We start from the raw sequence: 7816 nt of genomic DNA, 5'->3' as shown, positions 1-7816 counted from the left end.
GTTATGAGCTTGTCGCAGTGTGTACTTAGCAAACCGCGACCCACGTGCGAATCCACCCCGGCCACCCACCCCCGTCGAGGTGCACACCCTCCCTCGCGAAGTGCGCCCCGTTCGCCAAGTGTGAGCCCTGCCCGGGTGCGCGCACCTTGCTAGGGCGTCGGGTGTGCACCCGGCCCGGCCTACGTGCGTGCACCTGGACGGGGCGTCGTGTGCGTGCAGTGTCCCGTCTGCAACGCGGTGCCCACACACCACCTCGGGCGCAACGACCTGCGCTCACATGTGGGCCGAGTGCACCTTGGTGCATGTTCGGGGCGCCTCGGGTGCACACTCGATCTTGCCCCGGTGCACCAAGGCGCTCGGTTTGCCCCGGGTGCGCACTTGGTGCAAGGTGGGCACCCAAAATAGGGATCAAGCACCAAAACACAAGTTTCGGGATGCAAAATGGGACCCAAGGACCACAAATGCGTTCCAAGACCCATGATGGGTCCACGAGAACAAAAATGTGTTCCGAGACTTAATAAACAAATATTGGGTTTTAGGAGAAGAAACATGCTCTGATGCCCAAAACGAGAATCGACCCCGAAAAGGCCACAGGCCAAAAGTGGGATGCGAGACAAAAAAAAATGGGACCCGAGGACCAAAATTGGGTTCCCAGGTCGAAGACAGGGCAACCGGACAAGAAACGACCTCTAAGGCTCGAAATGAGTCCCGACGACTAAAACTTGACAAGAAGCACCCATCAGGCACCCAACTCGACACCCATGGGATGCCGACCCACCCGGGCTTCCACCTAGCACACCTTGGCACCCACCCACCCTCGCACCCAACCTCGCACCCAACTTAGCACCTTTGAACCCACATTGGCACTCACCCTGACCCTGGCACCTTGGAACCCACATTGGCACTCACCTTGACCCTGGCACCCACCTTTGCACTCACCTTGGGACCCACCCTGGCTCCCACCTCGGCACCCACCCAGACACCCACCTTGGTTCCTTGGCACCCACCTTGGATCCTTGGCACCCACCCCGACACCCACCTTGGCACGCAACTTGGCTACTTGCCACCCACCTTGGCTCCTTGACGCCCACCCCGACAACCACCCCGTGACCTACCCTGGCTAGGGTTGGTGCACACCCACCCTGGTGCCCACCTTGGCACCCACCCCATGACCCACCTTGGCACGCACCTTAGTACCCACCCCGTTACCCACCCTAGGACCCACCCCGTGACCCACCTTGGCCAGGGTGGGTGCCTTGGTGCGCACAACTTGCCTGGGCTGCACACCAGGGCGGGCTCAAGATGGCACCCGCGTTCCGTTTTTTTCACTATCTTTCAAAACGGAAATTTTAAAATCTCGTTTTTTTTTTTTTTTTTGCCTTTTCTGGAAATTAGTGAAGGCAGCGCATCAAAGGTGCGCAATGCTGGTGCGAACCCGGGAGCGCTCCGATGTGTGCTCCAAGGTGCGGCGTGCACGAAGTCCGAGCCCGGCTTGCCCCGGGTGCGCACCTCGCGTGCACCTTCGCCGGGGTGAGCACCTTGGCTGGGTTGCGCGCCCTGGTGCGCACCAAGGAGCGCTCTGAAGTGTGCTCCAAGGTGCGGCGTGCACGAAGTCGGAGCTCGGTTTGCCCCGGGTGTGCACCTCGGGTGCGCACCTCGCGTGCACCTTCGCTGCGGTGGGCACCTTGGCTGGGTTGCGCGCCTTGGTGGGCACCATGCAGTGCACGAAGTCGGAGCCCGGTTTGCCCCGGGCGCGCACCTCCGCCAGGGTGGGCACCTTGGTGCGCACAACTTGCCTGGGCTGCGCACCAGGAAGGGCTCAAGATGGCACCCGCGTTCCGTTTTTTTCACTATCTTTCAGAACGGAAATTTTAAAATATCGTTTTTTTTTGCCTTTTCTGGAAATTAGTGAAGGCAGCGCATCAAAGGTGCGCAACGCTGGTGCGAACCTGGGAGCGCTCCGATGTGTGCTCCAAGGTGCGGCGTGCACGAAGTCGGAGCCCGGTTTGCCCCGGGTGCGCCCTGGTGGGCACCATGGTGCGCACCAAGGAGCGCTCCGAAGTGTGCTCCAAGGTGCGGCCTGCACGAAGTCGGAGCCCGGTTTGCCCCGGGCGTGCACCGCGGGTGGGCACCTTGGTGCGCATGCCTTGCCTGGGCTGCGCACCAGGGCGGGCTCAAGATGGCACCCGCGTTCCGTTTTTTTCACTATCTTTCAAAACGGAAATTTTAAAATCTCATTTTTTTTTGCCTTTTCTGGAAATTAGTGAAGGCAGCGCATCAAAGGTGCGCACCTCGCTGCCCACCACGGTGCGCAACGCCGGTGGGCACCCGGGAGTGCTTCGAAGTGTGCTCCAAGGTGCTGCGTGCACGTTGTCGGAGCCCGGTTTGCCCCGGGTGCGCACCTCGCGTGCACCTTCGTCGGGGTGGGCACCTTGGCTGGGTTTGCCCCGGCTGCGCTCCGAAGCGGGGTTATTGGAGCGCCGCCTCTTTTTTTGTCGGAGCGTTTGGTGGGGTTTCTCGCATTGGCTCTTCCCAGGCCCGGTTGCCACCCTGGCGCGCACGAAGTCGGAAGTAGGGTTAATTGCCCGGGTGCGCACCTTTGCCAGGGTGGGCACCTTACCTGGGCTGTGCACCAGGGCGGGCTCAAGATGGCACCCGCGTTCCGTTTTTTTCACTATCTTTCAAAACGGAAATTTTAAAATCTCCTCTTTTTTTTGCCTTTTCTGGAAATTAGTGAAGGCAGCGCATCAAAGGTGCGCACCTCGCTGCCCACCTTGGTGTGCTCTGAGGTGCGCACCCGGGAGCGCTACGAAGTGTGCTCCAAGGTGCGGCGTGCACGTTGTCGGAGCCCGGTTTGCCCCGGGTGCGCACCTCGCCTGCACCTTGGCCGGGGTGGGCACCCTGGCTGGGTTTGCCCAGGGTGCGCTCCGAAGCGGGGTTACTGGAGCGCCCCCTCTTTTTTTGTCAGAGCGTTTGGTGGGGTTTCTCGCATTGGCTCTTCCCAGGCCCGGTTGTTGGGTGCGCTCCCACCCTGGCGCGCGCGAAGTTGGAAGTTGGGTTAATTGCCCGGGCGCGCACCTTCGCCAGGGTGGGCACCTTGGTGCGCACACCTTGGCTGGGCTGCGCACCAGGGCGGGCTCAAGATGGCACCAGCATTCCCTTTTTCTCACTATCTTTCAAAACGGAAATTTTAAAATCTCGTTTTCTTTTGCCTTTTATGGAAATTAGTGAAGGCATCGCATCAAAGGTGCGCACCTCGCTGCCCACCTTGGTGTGCTCCGAGGTGCCCACCACGGTGCGCTCCGAGGTGCCCACCACGGTGCGCAACGCCGGTGCGAACCCGGGAGCGCCCCGATGTGTGCTCCAAGGTGCGGCGTGCACGAAGCCGGACCCCGGTTTGCCCCGGGTGCGCACCTCGCGTGCACCTTGGTGCGCACACCTTGGCTGGGTTGCGCGGCCTGGTGGGCACCATGGTGCGCACCAAGGAGCGCTCCGAAGTGTGCTCCAAGGTGCGGCGTGCACGAAGTCCTAGCCCGGTTTGCCCCGGGTGCGCACCTTCGCCGCGGTGGGCACCATGGCGTGCACGAAGTCGGAGCCCGGTTTGCCCCGGGTGCGCACCTCGCGTGCACCTTCGCCGGGGTGGGCACCTCGGCTGGGTTGCGCGCCCTGGTGCGCACCAAGGAGCGCTCCGAAGTGTGCTCCAAGGTGCGGCGTGCACGAAGTCGGAGCCCGGTTTGCCCCGGGTGCGCACCTTCGCCGCGGTGGGCACCCTGGTGCGCACCATGGCGTGCACGAAGTCGGAGCCCGGTTTGCCCCGGGTGCGCACCTCGCGTGCACCTTCGGCGGGGTTGCGCGCCCTGGTGCGCACCAAGGAGCGCTCCGAAGTGTGCTCCAAGGTGCGGCGTGCACGAAGTCGGAGCCCGGTTTGCCCCGGGTGCGCACCTCGCGTGCACCTTCGGCGGGGTTGCGCGCCCTGGTGGGCACCATGGTGCGCACCAAGGAGCGCTCCGAAGTGTGCTCCAAGGTGCGGCGTGCACGAAGTCGGAGCCCGGTTTGCCCCGGGTGCGCACCTCGCGTGCACCTTCGCCGCGGTGGGCACCATGGCGTGCACGAAGTCGGAGCCCGGTTTGCCCCGGGTGCGCACCTCGCGTGCACCTTCGCCGGGGTGGGCACCTCGGCTGGGTTGCGCGCCCTGGTGCGCACCAAGGAGCGCTCCGAAGTGTGCTCCAAGGTGCGGCGTGCACGAAGTCGGAGCCCGGTTTGCCCCGGGTGCGCACCTCGCGTGCACCTTCGCCGCGGTGGGCACCATGGCGTGCACGAAGTCGGAGCCCGGTTTGCCTCGGGTGCGCACCCCGCGTGCACCTTCGCCGGGGTGGGCACCTCGGCTGGGTTGCGCGCCCTGGTGCGCACCAAGGAGCGCTCCGAAGTGTGCTCCAAGGTGCGGCGTGCACGAAGTCGGAGCCCGGTTTGCCCCGGGTGCGCACCTCGCGTGCACCTTCGCCGCGGTGGGCACCTTGGCTGGGTTGGGCACCATTGAGCGCTCCGAAGTGTGCTCCAAGGTGCGCACCATGGCCCTCCAAGGTGCGCAGCATGGCGTGCACGAAGTCGGAGCCCGGTTTGCCCCGGGTGCGCACCTCGCGTGCACCTTCGCCAGGGTGGGCACCTCGGTGCGCACACCTTCTCAATGTTTTCTTGCCTTTTCTGGAAATTGGTGAAGGCAGCGCATCAAAGGTGCGCACCTCGGTGTGCTCCGAGGTGCGAACCCGAGAGCGCTCCGAGGTGCCCACGAAGTCGAAAGTCGGGTTAATTGCATTGTTTTCCCCGGGTGCGCTCCGAGGTGCGCAACATCGGTGCGCACCAAGGAGGGCTCCGAAGTGTGCTCCAAGGTGCGCACGATTCGGAGCTCGGTTTGCCCGGGGTGCGCACACCTTGGCTGGGTTGCGCACCCTTTGTGCGCTCCAAGGTGCGCACGAAGTCGGAGCTCGGTTTGCCCCGGGTGCGCACCTTCGCCAGGGTGCGCACCTTGATGCGCACGCCTTGGCTGGGCTGCGCACCTTGGTGGGCGCCATGGTGCGCACCTTTCGTGCGCTCCAAGGTGCGCACGAAGTCGGAGCTCGGTTTGCCCCGGGTGCGCACCTTGGTGGGCGCCATGGTGCACTCCGAGGTGCCCAAGATTGGTGCGCAACAAGGAGCGCTCCGAAGTGCGCTCCAAGGTGCGCAGGTGCGCGCGAAGTCGAAAGTTGGGTTAATTGTCCGGTTTGCCTCGGGTGCGCACCTTGCGTGCACCTTCGCCAGGGTGGGCGCCTTGGTGCGCACACCTTGGCTGGGCTGCGCACCCGGGCGCGCACACCTTGGCACCCGCGTTTCCTTCATTTTAAATTTTTTTTTTTTACAATCTCTCAAGTGGGAAATTCTATAATCTCAACTTTTTTTGCCTTTTCAGGAAACTTTTGAATGGAGCGCATCATTGGTGCGCTCCGAAGTGTGCTCCAAGGTGCGCACCTCTGGTGTGCTCCAAAGCTCTCTCCAGCTGCGTGCACCTGCCCCGGCCGCGCACCCGGCCCCGCCCAGCTTCGCTCACCTGTCCCGGGCGTCTGGTGCGGAACCTTAGAGTAAGAAACATCACCGTGCACCTTGGCCAACGTGCGCGACTCGACCGAGCGCGCACTGGCCGAGGTGCACACCGATTTCACCTGGGTGCGCGCGCAGCACCTCGGGCGCACCGGGGTGCGCGCACAACGCCCGGGTTGCACCGTGGCCTGTGTGCTCGGGGCGCCTCGGGTGCGCGCTCGGTGTCGCCCCCGCGCGCGCGGTAGTGCGGGCAGCGCACCCCGGCCCGGCCCGGCCCCGACGAGAACGCAAACGGGCAAAAGGTTTATTCAAATAGCATTGCGACGCCCGGCGAAAAACTAAGAAAGGGTGCAACACCGGGACTTCCCGGGAGGTCACCCATCCTAGTACTACTCCGGCCCAAGCGCGCTTAACTGCGGAGTTCTGATGGGATCCGGTGCACTAACGCTGGTATGATCGCACCCGTTATGAGCTTGTCGCAGTGTGTACTTAGCAAACCGCGACCCACGTGCGAATCCACCCCGGCCACCCACCCCCGTCGAGGTGCACACCCTCCCTCGCGAAGTGCGCCCCGTTCGCCAAGTGTGAGCCCTGCCCGGGTGCGCGCACCTTGCTAGGGCGTCGGGTGTGCACCCGGCCCGGCCTACGTGCGTGCACCTGGACGGGGCGTCGTGTGCGTGCAGTGTCCCGTCTGCAACGCGGTGCCCACACACCACCTCGGGCGCAACGACCTGCGCTCACATGTGGGCCGAGTGCACCTTGGTGCATGTTCGGGGCGCCTCGGGTGCACGCTCGATCTTGCCCCGGTGCACCAAGGCGCTCGGTTTGCCCCGGGTGCGCACTTGGTGCAAGGTGGGCACCCAAAATAGGGATCAAGCACCAAAACACAAGTTTCGGGATGCAAAATGGGACCCAAGGACCACAAATGCGTTCCAAGACCCATGATGGGTCCACGAGAACAAAAATGTGTTCCGAGACTTAATAAACAAATATTGGGTTTTAGGAGAAGAAACATGCTCTGATGCCCAAAACGAGAATCGACCCCGAAAAGGCCACAGGCCAAAAGTGGGATGCGAGACAAAAAAAAATGGGACCCGAGGACCAAAATTGGGTTCCCAGGTCGAAGACAGGGCAACCGGACAAGAAACGACCTCTAAGGCTCGAAATGAGTCCCGACGACTAAAACTTGACAAGAAGCACCCATCAGGCACCCAACTCGACACCCATGGGATGCCGACCCACCCGGGCTTCCACCTAGCACACCTTGGCACCCACCCACCCTCGCACCCAACCTCGCACCCAACTTAGCACCTTTGAACCCACATTGGCACTCACCCTGACCCTGGCACCTTGGAACCCACATTGGCACTCACCTTGACCCTGGCACCCACCTTTGCACTCACCTTGGGACCCACCCTGGCTCCCACCTCGGCACCCACCCAGACACCCACCTTGGTTCCTTGGCACCCACCTTGGATCCTTGGCACCCACCCCGACACCCACCTTGGCACGCAACTTGGCTACTTGCCACCCACCTTGGCTCCTTGACGCCCACCCCGACAAACCACCCCGTGACCTACCCTGGCTAGGGTTGGTGCACACCCACCCTGGTGCCCACCTTGGCACCCACCCCATGACCCACCTTGGCACGCACCTTAGTACCCACCCTGTTACCCACCCTAGGACCCACCCCGTGACCCACCTTGGCCAGGGTGGGTGCACCCACCCTGGTGCCCACCTTGGCACCCACCCATCCTAGCACCCAGCCTGTGACCGGGCTTGGAACCCAACCTTGCACCCGTCTTGGCCAGTGTGGGTGCGCACCCATCCTGGCACCCACGTTGTGACACCACCCTTTAACCCACGCACCCTAGCAGCCACGTTGGCACCCACCTTGGAACACAACCTAGCAACTTGGCACCCACCCCGTGACCCACCTTGGCATCCACCATAGCAGTCGCCCACTTGGCACCCACCTTGGAACCCAAGTTGGCACCCACCTCGGCACCCACCTTGACACTTGTGGACCCACCTTGCCACTCACCCTAGCATCGACCCATCCTAGCACCCACCCTGGCACCTTTGCACCCTAGCACTCACCCATCCTAGCACCTAACCTGTGACCCACCTTGACACTCACCCTCGCACCCACCTTGGAACCCAACCTAGCACCCACCCACCCTGACACCAACCCTAGCACCTACCCACCCTTGCACCCACCCTGTGACCCATCTTGGCACCCACC

At 63.1% G+C, this 7816-nt stretch overlaps 1 non-coding gene across 1 annotated transcript; it reads right to left on the bottom strand.

Moving 5' to 3' along the window:
• Positions 1-5916: 5916 nt before the first annotated feature.
• On the bottom strand, positions 5917-6035 carry LOC131865062 (5S ribosomal RNA). Its single transcript, XR_009363795.1, has one exon. It is a non-coding gene; the product is annotated as a 5S ribosomal RNA (ribosomal RNA).
• Between the last annotated feature and the right edge of the window lie 1781 nt (positions 6036-7816).

This window comes from Cryptomeria japonica, unplaced genomic scaffold (assembly GCF_030272615.1).
Source record: "Cryptomeria japonica unplaced genomic scaffold, Sugi_1.0 HiC_scaffold_101, whole genome shotgun sequence".
NCBI classification, from domain to species: Eukaryota; Viridiplantae; Streptophyta; class Pinopsida; order Cupressales; family Cupressaceae; genus Cryptomeria; species Cryptomeria japonica.
This window is presented reverse-complemented; position numbering and strand designations above follow the sequence as displayed.